Source organism: Bos indicus, chromosome 8 (genome assembly GCF_029378745.1).
Source record: "Bos indicus isolate NIAB-ARS_2022 breed Sahiwal x Tharparkar chromosome 8, NIAB-ARS_B.indTharparkar_mat_pri_1.0, whole genome shotgun sequence".
Taxonomy (NCBI): domain Eukaryota; kingdom Metazoa; phylum Chordata; class Mammalia; order Artiodactyla; family Bovidae; genus Bos; species Bos indicus.
Genome location: NC_091767.1, coordinates 81,743,221 through 81,757,485, shown reverse-complemented (window position 1 = coordinate 81,757,485; position 14,265 = coordinate 81,743,221). Strand labels below are relative to the sequence as shown.

At 38.6% G+C, this 14,265-nt stretch overlaps 1 protein-coding gene and 1 long non-coding RNA gene across 32 annotated transcripts in view; both read left to right on the top strand.

Moving 5' to 3' along the window:
• FANCC (FA complementation group C) overlaps positions 1 to 14,265 on the top strand; it is a 343,736-nt gene that overhangs the window by 173,489 nt on the left and 155,982 nt on the right. The window lies entirely within an intron of this gene.
• The window catches only part of LOC139184441 (uncharacterized), a 61,601-nt gene that overhangs the window by 31,658 nt on the left and 15,678 nt on the right, over positions 1 to 14,265 (top strand). Inside the window, exon 2 of the long non-coding RNA XR_011567947.1 lies at positions 1 to 14,265. This exon is cut by the window's left edge and continues 22,258 nt beyond it; it is cut by the window's right edge and continues 15,678 nt beyond it. This is a non-coding gene — a long non-coding RNA (uncharacterized lncRNA).

Here is a 14,265-nt window from a genome sequence, read left to right as displayed (position 1 = left end):
AATAAAAATGGAGAAAAAAAAGTTAGTTGTAGTTATTGGGGGTTTATCCCAAGCAATATTCAAATTTAAAAAGGATCTTAATACATGATGTTCATTATAATAATTTTCATGATTGGGAAGAATAAGTAACCCAAATATCTAGGCATTAGTGAATAACCAAATTATAGCATGTCTACTTGATGGAATATTCTGTTGTCATTTTATGTAGCCTAAGAGATATTGTGAAGAATGTGTATAATGTAAATATATTAAAAAGTTGCATGTAAAATTGCTTATATCAAATGATAACAGTTGTGCAAAGTATATGTGCCTTCACTAAGATCAGAAGGGAACACAGAAATGAAAAGTAGTGGGATCTGTGTAGATTTTTCCTTTTTATGTTTTTCTAAATTTGTTACTTTTATTACATATAATTATGATAATTTATTGTGGTTATAATATTATTTTTAATAATTAGCTTTATTGAGACAGATTATACATAGAATAAAATTTGCCCTTTTAAAGTGTAAAGTTGAATAGGTTTAATGTATACATCCTTATAACCATCATAGCAATCAAGAAATAAAGCGTTTCTTTCATCATAGAATGTTCTCTATTGCCCTTTTACAGTCAGTCAGTCTCTCAGTCCTGGTCTTAGTCAACTCTGATCTGTTTTCTGTCACCACAGGTTAGCTTTTTCTTTCCTATAATTTCTTTTAAACAGAGTAATATAGTATATACATTTCTGTCTGCTTACTTTCCTTTAGCATAATTTTGGTGAGCTTTATCCATGTTGTAGCTTATCTGAGGACTTCCTTAGTGGCTCAGTGGTAAAGAATCTGCCTGCCAATGCAGGAGACTTGGGTTCAATTACTGGGTCAAGATGATCCCCTGGAAAAGGAAATAGCAACCCACTCCAGTATTCTTGCCTGGGAAATCCCATGGACAGGGAAGCCAGGCGGGTCACAGTCCATGGGGTCATAAAAGAGTTGGAAGTGACTTAGTGACTAAACACAAGTTTATCTGAGTAGATTTCTTTTTATTATTAAAGAGTATGTTCCTTAGTAGCTATACTAATTTGTTTACCCATTTATCTGTTGGTATTGATTTGCGTTGTTCCTAATTTTTTACTATTAGGAATAGGTTGCTGTGAACATAGTTGTACAAGTTTTGAGTAGTCATATGTTTTTATTTAGCTTGGATAAATGCTTTGGATGAGAATTGTTGGACTGTGTAATAAGTACATGCTTAACATTGTAAGAAACTGCCTCACTCAGTAAAGAATACACCTGCAATGCAGGAAACCTGGGTTTGATCCTTGGGTTGACAAGATCCCCTGGAGAAGGAAATGCCAACCTACTCCAGTATTCTTGCTTGGAAATCCCACCGACAGAGGAGACTGGCAGGCTATAGTCCATGAAGTTGCAAGAGTTGGACACAACTTAGCAACTCAACCACCACCACGCAGAAGAAACTGCCAAGTGGTGTATATTCTTTGCAGCAATGTATGAAAATCCTACTAGCTCCACAGAGTCACCAGCACTTCATATTTTTTGTCTGTTTTTGTTTTAGCCATTCTCATGGCTGTATAGTAGTCTTTGTTGTTTTAATATAAATATCCCCGATAATTTGATATTAAAGCTTTTCCTGTGCTTATATTTTCATTTGGAAAGTGTCTACTCAAATATTTTCCTCATTAAAAAAATATTGCCTTCTTACTAAAGTGTAAGAGTGCTTTTTAAAAATATTCCAGATAGTGTTCCTTTATCTTTCCTTAGAGCAAGTATTCACTCCATTTGTGGTTTGCCCTTTCATTTTCTTAATAGTATATATACCTCAAAGTGCAAAAGTTTTAAGTTTTGTTGAAATTTGTGTTTGTCAGTTTTCTCTTATGATTCAGAGTTGTGTGTGAAAATTTGCCTATACCAAGTTTATATAGGCCTTCTCATGTTTTCTTCCAAAACTTATATAGTGTTAGCCTTTGCATTTAGATACACGATCTATTTTGTGTTAACTATTTTATGTAGATGTGAGGAAAGGGGAGAGATTTATTTTCTTCTAAATTGATATCCAGTTATTCCAACCATATTTATTAGCAGTTTCTTAAAAATTGTTTGAAATGATTTTGATTGGAATCTATAGATCAATTTGGGGACAATTTAGTGTTCAGTGTTGAGTGTTCTAATTTGTAAGCACAGTGTAGCTGTCCATGTCTAAGTCTTTAACATCTTTCATCAGTATTTTACAGTTTATAGTATATATTTCTTGGTTATATTTTGTTAAATTTATATCCAAGTATTTCATGTTTTGGAATGCTTATTATTAATTTAATTTTCCAGTCTTGTATGGCCAGTTTATGTAAATAAACTTTTAAAAATTGACCTAGTATTCTGGGACCTTGCTGTACTTACTAGCTCTACATAGTTTAAGATTTTGTATGTAGTCATGTTTCAGTATTTACTTCCCTATCTATGTGCCTTTAGCTTTTTCCTTGCTTAATTGAAATGGCTAAAACTGCACTACAGTGTTGAATACATGCTGTGACAGTGGACACCTAGCCTGTTTACTGATCGTAAAGCATTCAGCCTTTCAGCGTTAAGCATAACTTTAGTTTCCATAGGTATCCTTTATAAAGTTGTGGAAATTCCCTTCTATTTATAGTTCATTGAAAGTTTTACAACAAATCAATGTTGAATTATTTTTTAAATGGTGGTAAAATATACATTTATCATTTTAACTATTTAAGTGTACAGTTCAGTTGCATAAAAATTTGCACTGTTGTGCAACCACCATCACCATTCATCTTCAGAATTTTTTCATCTTACAAAATTGAAACCCTGTACCCACTGAACAAGAACTCCACATCCTGAAGCCCTAGGTAACCCTTGTGTTTTCTTCTTTAAAGTATTGGTTGTTTAAGAGTGTGTTGTTTAATTTCCATATACATGTGATGTTTCTATATTTTATTCTACTATTGTTTTCTAGTTTCATTCCACTGTGATTGAAAAAAAACACTTTGCATGATTTCTGGCCTTTTCAATTTATTAAGACTTGTTTTGTAGCCTAAGGTGTGGTTTGTTTTAGAGAAAGTTCCATATGCATTTGAGAAAAATGTGTATTCTGATTTTATTGGATGGAATATTCTGCACAAAAGGAAAAATCCTATTGGTAAGGACACATATGTAGTAAAGGTTGTAGATCAACCAATTATAAAGCTGATAGGAAGGTTAAAAGACAAAACAGTAGATTATCGACATCTGGAATAAATAGTTAAGAAATACACAAAACCAAAAGGTGCAAAATATAACATCAAAACATTAAATGGAGGGAAAAGGGTAAAAATGCAGGGTTGTTAAAATGTGTTCAAATTTAAGAGACTATCAACTTAAAATAATCATATGTATATATATGAACAGATACATATATATGTGTATATATATGCACACACACACACACATATATATAAATCTCATCATTAACACAACCAAAAGTCTATAATAGATATACAAACAAAAAAGAAAGGAATCCAAACTTAACACTAAAGATAGCTATCACACCACAAGGGAAAAGAGCAAAAGAAGAAGAAAGGAATAAAAAAGAGCTACAACCTGAAAATGATTAAGAAAATGGCAGTATGTACAAGTGAAAGTTGCTCAGTCATGTCCAACTCTTTGCAGTCATGTCTGATTTCTATACAGTCCATGGAATTCTCTAGGCCAGAATACTGGAGTGGGTAGCCTTTCCCTTCTCCAGGGGATCTTCCCAATTCAGGGATCGAACCCAGGTCTCCCACATTGCAGGCAGATTCTTTACCAGCTGAGCCACAAGGGAAGCATTAAGTGAAAGTTGTTCAGTCGTGTCCAACTTTTTGTGACCCCATGGACTGCAGTCCATGGAATTTTCCAGGCCAGAATACTGGAGTGGGTAGCCTTTCCCTTCTCCATGGGATCTTCCCAACCCAGGGATTGAACCCAGGTTTCCCACATTACAGGCAGATTCTTTACCAGCTGAGCCACAAGGGAAGCCCAAGAATACTGGAGTGGGTAGCCTATCCCTTCTCCAGCAGATCTTCCCGACCTGGGAATCAAACCAGGGTCTCCTGCATTACTGGAAGATTCTTTACCAATTGAGCTAAGAGGGAAGCCCTACTAAGTACTAACTTATTAATAATTATTTAAACATGAATGATTAGATGCTCCAATAAAAAACAAAGAGTGGCTGAATGGATGCAAAAACAATTCCCATATATGCTGTATATAAGAGACACTTCAGATCTGGACCCACTTAGAATTATAGTGAGAAGTAATGGAAAAGGTATTCTATGCAAAGGAAATGAAAAGAAAGCTGGAGTAGCAATACTTCGATGAGACAAAATAGTACTTAAAGTAGACTATAAGAAGAGACAAATAAGGACATTACATAATGATATAAAAATTGACCCAACAAGAAGATACAACAATTGTAAATACATATATATATATATATATATATATATATATATATATGTTAACGTAGGAGAACTTAAGTACATAAATCAAATATAAACAGATATAAAGAGAGAGAGTGACAGCAACATGGTAATAGTAGGGGACTTTAGCACTCCACGGACATCGATGGAGAGATCATCTAGGTAGAAAATCAGTAAGGTAACACAAGCCATAACACATTAGACCAGATATTGTATAATATTCCATTCAAAAGCAGCACAATGTTTATCTTTTTCAAGTTCACGTTGAATGTTCTCCAGATTGCTCAATTGGTAAAGAATCTGCCCGCAATGCAGGAGACCCTGGTTCAATTCCTGGGTCGGGAAGATCCCCTGGAGGAGGGATAGGCTACCCACTCCAGTATTCTTGGGCTTCCCTGATGTCTCAGCTGGTAAAGAATCCGCCTGTAATGCGGGAGACCTGGGTTTGGTCCCTGGGTTGGGAAGATCCTGTGGAGAAGGGAAAGGCTACCCACTCCAGTATTCTGGCCTAGAGAAGTCTATGGACTATACATGGGTCGCAAAGAGTTGGACACAACTGAGCAACTTTCTCTTCACTTCACTAGATTACAAAACAAGTCTCCATAAACGTAGGAAGATTGAAATCCTATCAAGCATCTTTTCTAACCACAATGGTATGAGACTAGGAAAAAAACCACACACACAAAAAATAAGTCAAAGAGGAAATTTAAAAATACCTAGAGACAATGAAACATGAAAATGAAAACAAAAACACCACACTCCAAAACCTATGGAATGCAGCAAAAGCAGTTCTATAAGGGAGATTCTTACTGATACAAGCCTACTTCAGGAAGCAAGAAAAATCTCAAGTAAACAACCTAACCTCGTACCTAAAGCAACTAGAAAAATAAAGAGAAACACACAAAAGTGAGTAAAAGGGAAGAAATCATAAAGATCAGAGCAGAAGTAAGTGAAATGGAGACTAACTATCAATAGAAAAGATCGATGAAACTAAGAACTATCTTTGAAAAAGTAAAATGATAAACCGTTAGCCATACTCATCATACATATGGATGTGAGAGTTGGACCATAAAGAATGCTGACCATCAAAGAATTGATGCTTTCAAATTGTGCTGAATAAGACTTGAGAGTCCCTTGGACTGTAGGGAGATAAAACTGGTCATTCACAAAGGAAATAAACCCTGAATATTCACTGGATGGACTGATGTTGAAACTGAAGCTCCAATATTTTGGCCACCTGATGTGAAGAGCTGACTCATTGGAAAAGATGCTCATCCTTGCAAAGACTGAAGGCAAAAGGAGAAAGGCGCACAGAGGATTAGATGCTTAGATAGTACCACGAACTCAATGGACATGAGTCTGAGCAAACTCCAGGAGACAGTGAAGAACAGGGGAGCCTGGCATGCTTCAGTCCAAGGAGTCACAAAAAATTGGACAGAACTTAGCAGTTGAACAGCAACAACAACATACTCATCAAGAAAAAAAGGGTGGGGGGAAGCCCAAATAAAGAAAATCGGAAATGAAAAAGAAGTTACAACTGACAGCACATAAATGAAAAGGATCATAAGAGGTTACTATGAATAATTATATGCCAATAAAATAGACAATGTGGAAGAAATGATTAAATGCCTAGAAACATACAATCTCCTAAGACTGAATTAGGAAGAGATAAAAAGTATGAAAAGACTGGTCACCAGTAATGAAATTGAATTAGTAATCAAAAAACACCTCCAAAAACGTAAATCTAGGATCAGATGACTTCACAGGTGTATTCTACCAAACATTTAAAGAAGAATTAATACCTTTTTCTTCTTAAAACTATTCCCAAAAACTGCAAGAAAGAATGCTTCAGAGTTTATTCTATAGGGGCAACATCACCCTCCATCTAAAATCAGACAGAAATAACACAACAATAAAAGGAAATGACAGGCCATTATCAATGATAGACATAGATGCAAAAATCCTCAACAGAATAGTAGCAAACCAAATTCAACAGTACATTAAAAGGATCATATACTGTGATCAACTGAAATTTATTCTGGGAATGCAAGGATGGTTCAATATTTGCAAATCAATCCACATTGATACATTGAAGACTAAAAATCATAATTTTCTCAAAAGATGCAGAAAAACGTTCAACAAAATTCAAGATCCATTTATGATAAAAACTCTGAACAAAGTGATTATAGAAGGAGTGTATCTCAAAATAATAAAATCTGTATATGACAAACCATAGCCAACATTATATTCAGCAGTGAAAAGCTGAAAGCTTTTTCTCTGAAATCAGGAACGAGACATGAAACATGACATCACTTTATTCAACATTTTATTGGAAGTCCTAGACAAGACAAAGAAAAGGCATCCAAATAGGAAAGGACAACACAGCCACTGTTCGCTGGAGACATGAACTATGTGTAGGAAATCCTAAAGATGCCACAAAAAGTTTATTGGAACTAATAAGTGAAATCAGCAAGCTTGCAGGATACAAAATTAATATACTGAAATCTGTTGTGTTTCTGTCCACTAATAATAAACTATTGAAAAGAGAAATTAAGAAAACAGTCCCAGTTATAATTGCTTTTAAAAAATAACATAAATATGAATAAATTATACAAGGAGGTGAAAGACATATACTGGGAAAACCAGAAAACATTCATGAATGAAATGGAAGATGATGCAAAGAAATGAAAAGATATATTGTATACACAGACTGGAAGAGTTTGTATTGATTGCTAAAATGGCCAAACTACCCAAGGCAATCTACAAATTCAATGCGTTCCCTGTAAAAATCCTCATGACATTTTTGACAGAACTAGAAAAAAGAATCCTAAAATATATATGGATATACAAATCACCCTGAGTAGCCCAAACAATCTTGGGAAGCAAGATCAAAACTGGAGTTACTATGCTCCCTGATTTCACATTGTATTACTAGTCTACAGTAATCAAAACAGTATGGTCCTGTTGCTAAAACAGACACATAGATCAATAGAACAGGATAAAACCCAGAAATAAAACCACACTTACGTGGTCAGTTAATCTATGACAAAGGACACAATATACAATGGGGAAAAGTCAGCCTCTTCACTCAATATACGTGGGAAAACTGGACAGCTGCATGCAAAAGAATCAAACTAGATTAGTTTTTCATAGCATGTATAATAATTAAATGATTTAAAAACTTAAATGAAAGATCTAAAACCATGAAAAGCCTAGAAGAAATCAGGCATAATGCTCTTTGACATCAATTTTCACAATAGTTTTCTGAATCTGTCTCCTAGGGCAAGGAAAAAATGCAAAACTAAACAAATGGTACTGTGTCAGATTAGAAAACTTTATATATAAACTATATATATATAAACTAAATATATATATATTATATATAAACTAAATATATATATATTTATATATATAAACTAAACATATATATTTATATATAAACTGAACATATATATTTATATATATAAGCTAAATATATATATTTATATATATAAACTATATATATATATATGGAGTTAATATCCAAAATATGTAGGAACTCATGTAACTCAACATAAAAAAAAAGTAGGCAGAGAATTGAGGAGAGAACAAGATGGTGGAGGAGTAGATGGACGTGGGTACGTCTCTCTCGATGGATACGTCAGGAATACACCTTCAGACGCCGAACTGCATGCAGAACACCAGCTGAGAGCAGACAGGAGTACCTGACAAGTGGAACAGAATATATAGAACCATGCAAAACTCCGTAGGATGAAGGAACTAGGGGGGAAAACAGCAGTGTTAGTAGGACTGAACCTGCCCTCAGCAGGTGGGGGAACTGAAGCAGGGGTCCAGTCCCCACACTGGGGCAGTTGAGTCAGAGGAGAAACATTTAAGGCTGGGAGTGAAACAGCTGACCTGTGGCAGCCTAAATGGAATGAGAATCAGACAGTCTTTGCTGCAGCCATACATACTCCAGACAGGGACTCAGGTCCCCTGGAAGGTGCAGTGGCTGGGAGCTAGAATTTAGGTATTATGGAACACTCCCAAGGTGAGGGCTGCTGTTGACTGCAGAGAGACAGATAGAGGTATGTGAGGGAGGAGATTTGGAGGGAAATGCCTGTGAAGGAAAGCCTGGCAGCCATGGAAGCAAGTTGATACTGCTGAGTCACATGTAGGGGGTGGAGCCATCACCATAGCCTCTCTCTCCCCACACGCCAGTGTCATAGCAGCTGAACAGTAGAGAGACTGGCCCCATCAAAGGCCTGACACACTGAAGTACAGAATAGGACCCCACCCAGGGTGCCCCTTTAAGTGCCTGACGCACCAGTCTACAAAGTAGGACCCCAGCCAGGAGGGCCCCTCTATTTGCCTGATGCACCAAACAACAGAGAAGGACCCCAGGCAAGGGAGCCTTCTAAATGCCTGAATGGGTGGAGCTATGGAGAAAGAATGGCCAAAGAGGCCTTCTGATCGCCAGCTACAAGAGGCTCCAAAAAAGACTCTGATAGGGCCATAACTCCTGCAGCGGAGGCAGACCGTGTCCCTGCACATTTTGCACCACTAGGGTCCTCGCAAGCCAAGCAGCTGCACCACCTTCACACTCAACTCTCACTGGGGCAGAGCTGCCTCAGGCAAAAAAAAAATCTTGCATCTATGCACGCAGGGTCGCTTCAGTCATGTCCAACTCTTTCTGACCCTGTAGACTGTGGCCTGCCAGGCTTCTCTGTCAGGGGGATTCTCCAGGCAAGAATACTGGAGTATATTGGCCAATGCTGGTTGCCATACCCTTCTAGAGCACTGTATTTCCTGCTGCCCTAGCTACCCACTCCCCTGAGTACCTGGTTATGCCAGAATCCCTGCGACCCAAGCAGCTGCACCACCTCCACACCTGGCCCTCACTGGGGCAGACCCAAGTCCTCCAGGGCAGTCTCAAGAGCAAACTCCAGTGGAAAACCCACATGCAGAAGTGGAAATAAAACCACAATTGAAACTAAGGGGCAGTGTGGCTAAGGAAGAAGACCCAAAACCTTCCCACCAGCTGTACAAGCTGCAGCTTAAATCCACATGGTCAACTAGGCAGACTCTGCGTCTATGGAATATATAAAAGGACATTGAGAGCTCCCAAAAAAGAAAACACACTGGTTCTGATAGCTGTGGACATTGGAGGCAAGGACACACAGGAGTAGGACCAGATTAGAATCTGAGCTGCCCCAGCAACAGGTCCAGAGATCAACACAGTGTTGGAGGGCATCCTAGGGAGGTGAGGTAGACTGTGACTCCCAGTGAGCGAAAGGGCTCTGACAGCAGTGACTCAAGAAAAACATTTATTATTCTTATGTTTTGACTTGTTCTGTAGATTCTTTTGGATTTTTAAAATTTCTTTTCCCTTTTTTTCTCCCTGTTGTCGATTTTATTGGCACTATGAAATCTAATTAAGCTTTTGAGCTTTTTTCTCCCCGCCACAGTCACATTTTTATTGTTGTTATAAACCTCTCCCTCAACGTTGGGCTTTTGCAGTTCTGTAGAGTTTTCCTTTTTTTTTCCTTTTCTCTTTTTTAAATTTTAATTTTTAAACCTATTATTATTTTTTCTACATGTTTTCCTTTGTTTGCTTTTCCTACTATTCTTTTCCCCTTGCAGTTAATCTTTATATAAATCTTCTTTATCTACCTCTATTTAGCTTTGTGTATCTATTCTTTCTTTTCCTCTCAACATATTTGTTAGTTTTATTTTCATTGCTTTATTCCACAATTGGTACCTTGCTTTACTTTTGTTTTCCACTTTGTGCTTTAGTTTTGTTCTTAACTGGTAGATAGAATTTTTGGTTTCCTTTGTTTTCCAGGTCAATCTGTTGTACTTTATTTCTGTTGGACTGTTTTGATTTTGCTTATGGGTATATATGTATATATTCCACTATTTTAATTATTATTTGCCTGATTTTGTAACTGCCATTTGTCTGGTGTTTATCTTTGGTTTCTCGTTTTGGGGTATTTGTTTTAATCTCACTTAATGCCATAACAAACCACTTATGGAATCTTTGTTCCTGACCAGAGATCAAGCTCTGAGCCTTTGGAGTGGGAACACTGACTCTAAGACCCTAGACTACCAGAGAATTAACCCTAGAGAGTATTTTACAGCTACATGTAAAAGAATGAAATTAGAACACTTCCTAACACCATACACAAAGATAAACTCAAAATGGATTAAAGACCTAAATGTAAGACCAGAAACTATAAAACTCTTAGAGGAAAACATAGGCACAACCCTCAATGATGTAAATCAAAGCAAGATCCTCTGTGACCCACCTCCTAGAATAATGGAAATAAAAACAAAAGTAAACAAGTGGGACCTGATTAAACTTAAAAGCTTTTGCACAGCAAAGGAAACTATAAGCAAGGTGAAAAGACAACCCTCAGAATGTGAGAAAATAATAGCAAATGAAACAACTGACAAAAGATTAATTTCCAAAATATACAAGCAGCTCATACAACTCAACACCAGAAAAACATACAACCCAATCAAAAAGTGGGTAAAAGACCTAAACAGACATTTCTCCAAAGAAGATATACAGATAGCTAACAAACACATGAAAAGATGCTCAATGTTGTTTATTATTAGAGAAAAGGAAATCAAAACTACAATGAGCTATCACTTCACACCAGTCAGAATGGCCATCATCAAAAAGTCTACAAACAATAAATGCTGGAGAGGGTGTGGAGAAAAGGGAATGCTCTTGCAGTGTTGGTGGGAATGTAAACTGATACAGCCACTATGGAGGACAGTATGGAGATTCCTTAAAAAACTAGGAATAAAACCACCATATGACCCAGCAATCCCACTCCTAGGCATATACCCTGAGGAAACCAAAATTGAAAAAACACATGTATCCCATTTTTCATTGCAGCACTATTTATAATAGCTAGAACATGGAAGCAACCTAGATGTCCATTGAAAGATGAATGGATAAAGAAGTTGTGGTACATATATACAATGGAATATTACTCAGCCATAAAAGGGAAGACCTTTGAGTCAGTTTTAAAGAGGTGGATGAGCCTAGAACCTGTTCAGTTCAGTTCAGTTTAGTCGCTCAGTTGTGTCTGACTCTTTGCAACCCTGTGAATCGCAGCACGCCAAGCCTCCCTGTCCATCGCCAACTCCCAGCGTTCACTCAAATTCATGTCCATCGAGTTGGTGATATCATCCAGCCATCTCATCCTCTGTTGTCCCCTTCTCCTCCTGCCCCCAATCCCTCCCAGCATCAGAGTCTTTTCCAATGAGTCAGCACTTTGCATCAGGTGGCCAAAGTATTGGAGTTTCAGCTTTAGCATCAGTCCTTCCAATGAACACCTAGGACTAATCTCCTTTAGGATGGACTGGTTCGATCTCCTTGCAGTCCAAGGGACTCTCAAGAGGCTTCTCCAACACCACAGTTCAAAAGCATCAATTCTTCGGTGCTCAGCTTTCTTCACAGTCCAACTCTCACATCCATACATGACCACTGGAAAAACCATAGCCTTGACTAGATGGACCTTTGTTGGCAAAGTAATGTCTGCTTTTCAGTATGCTATCTAGCTAGGTTGGTCATAACTTTCCTTCCAAGCAGTAAGTGTTTTTTAATTTCATGGCTGCAATAACCATCTGCAGTGATTTTGGAGCCCCCCAAAATAAAGTCTGACACTGTTTCCACTGTTTCCCCATCTATTTCCCATGAAATGATGGGACAAGATGCCATGATCTTAGTTTTCTGAATGTTGAGCTTTAAGCCAACTTTTTCACTCTCCTCTTTCACTTTCATCAAGAGGCTTTTTAGCTCCTCTTCATAGAGTGAATTAAGTCAGAAAGAGAAAGATAAATATCATATTCTAACACATATATACAGAATCCAGAAAAATGGTACTGAAGAATCTATTTACAGGATGGAGAAACAATCCATCTTGCAATGGAGAAACAGACAGAGAATAGACTTATGGACACAGGGAAAGGGGAGGAGAGGATGAAATGTATGGAAAGAGTAACATGAAAACTTGCATTACTGTATGTATAAGATAGCCAACAGAAATTTGCTGTATAGCTCAGGAAACTCAAGCAAGGGCTCTATATCAACCTAGAGGGGCAGGATGGGAAGGGAGATGAGAAGGAGGTTCAAAAGGGAAGGTATGTCTGTATATCTTTGGCTGATTCATGTTGAGGTTTGACAGAAGACAACAAAATTCTGTAAAGCAATTATCTTTCAATAAAAATAAATAAATTTTAAAAATTGTAGCAAACAATTCCGCAAACATTAAAAAGCTCATTCACACAGATACACACACAAAACAGAGGATTTTAAAGTTGAGATGGCAGAGTAGGAGGAAATGGAACTTGTCTTGCCTTACAAGTACATTAAGCATATATCTGCAAATGGAACAGTTACCACAGAGCACCTGATGAATATTAGCAGAATACTTCAGACAACTAAGAAAACAATAAAAGTTTCCTCACAACCAGGTGGAAGAAAAGAAAGAAAAAAGGAATTGAAAAAGGGATTAGGAAATCTGGCAAGAAGTTGGAGGTGAGAGATTCCCAGTGGGAGAGATCAGCTGGGACAGAAAGGGACTTTCAGGGTATTGAGGAGGAATGCAGCAGATGGTCTGTGGAAGGCAGGACAATGTAAGGACTGTGGTCTGTGCCACAGTTCTGTGCACTGCAGTCTGAATGGTGTGTCTCCTGTTGTGGAGGGGGCCTATGAGCTGGAAAGTTGGATTTGGAGCATGAACCCAGGGAGGAGACAGCTGTTGGCTGTGAAAAGACAGCCCCAACAGGCAGGAGTAAGGAGATCCACAACTGGGAATTTATGAGGTAGCCTGGGACATGACAGAAGCAACGCATTGTTGTTGAGTAGCATGCAAAGGATGGCCCACCTGCAGCCTTCTGCTTCTGTGAGCACAAGGAAGGGCACCCATCTGAGCAGGCTTGCCGACCCCTCCAACCATGGCTTCCTCCACCCACGTAGACTCTGGGGTCCTAGGCACCACCCATGCCAAACCCTTGTCAGGAATCAGCCATGATGCCCCAGAGATAGGAATCTGCTGTTATTTCCAGTGTTAAAGCCTGGGGATAAAAAGAAGATCCAGGGAAGGGACCACTGTTGGCTGCATGAATATAACAGGTGGGATGGGAGTGAGGGGCTCCAGAGCCATGAATGCTCCTAGAGGAAGCCTGGTCTGCCTAGGAAAGGAGGTGCCATTGTTGAATGGCATGCAGTGGGGGGGGGGCCACCACCACCCGTACACACCAGCCCCTGCCTCTGCGAGCACTTGGAGGGACTTGCAACACAGCAAGGGTGCCCCAGTCTTTTGCAACTGCCTGCTGCTTTTCACTGTCACAGGCACTTGGCACCCCAGTCATGGCCACCTTCAACCTCCCCAACCTTGAATGAGTAAGTGTGCCCCAGTCAGCTGCAGCTTTCACCCCCTCTCACGGACACAGGGAATGGATGCCTGAGGGTGGCACACATGCAGAAGTGGGACCTAAATCAAATCTTAGCTCCAGGGGCTCTGTGAATAAGGAAGAGAAATGGAAATCTCTGTATGCAGCTGTACAAGCCAGGATTGGCTCGGTAAATCCTACATGTGTAGAATATCTGATTAGATAATGACTGTTCCTACAAGTGAGAGCAGTTTAGTTTTAGCAGCAGTGGACCTTGGCAGCAGGTACATGTGGAAGATGGACCAGCCAGGTCATAGTCTGAGCCGGCCCCAGAGTGCCCACAGTGGATCTAGAGACCCACCTCCAGGTATTGGATGGCCTCCTGGGGAGATTCTGGGTCACTGTGGTAGGAGGGACACTGATGGAGG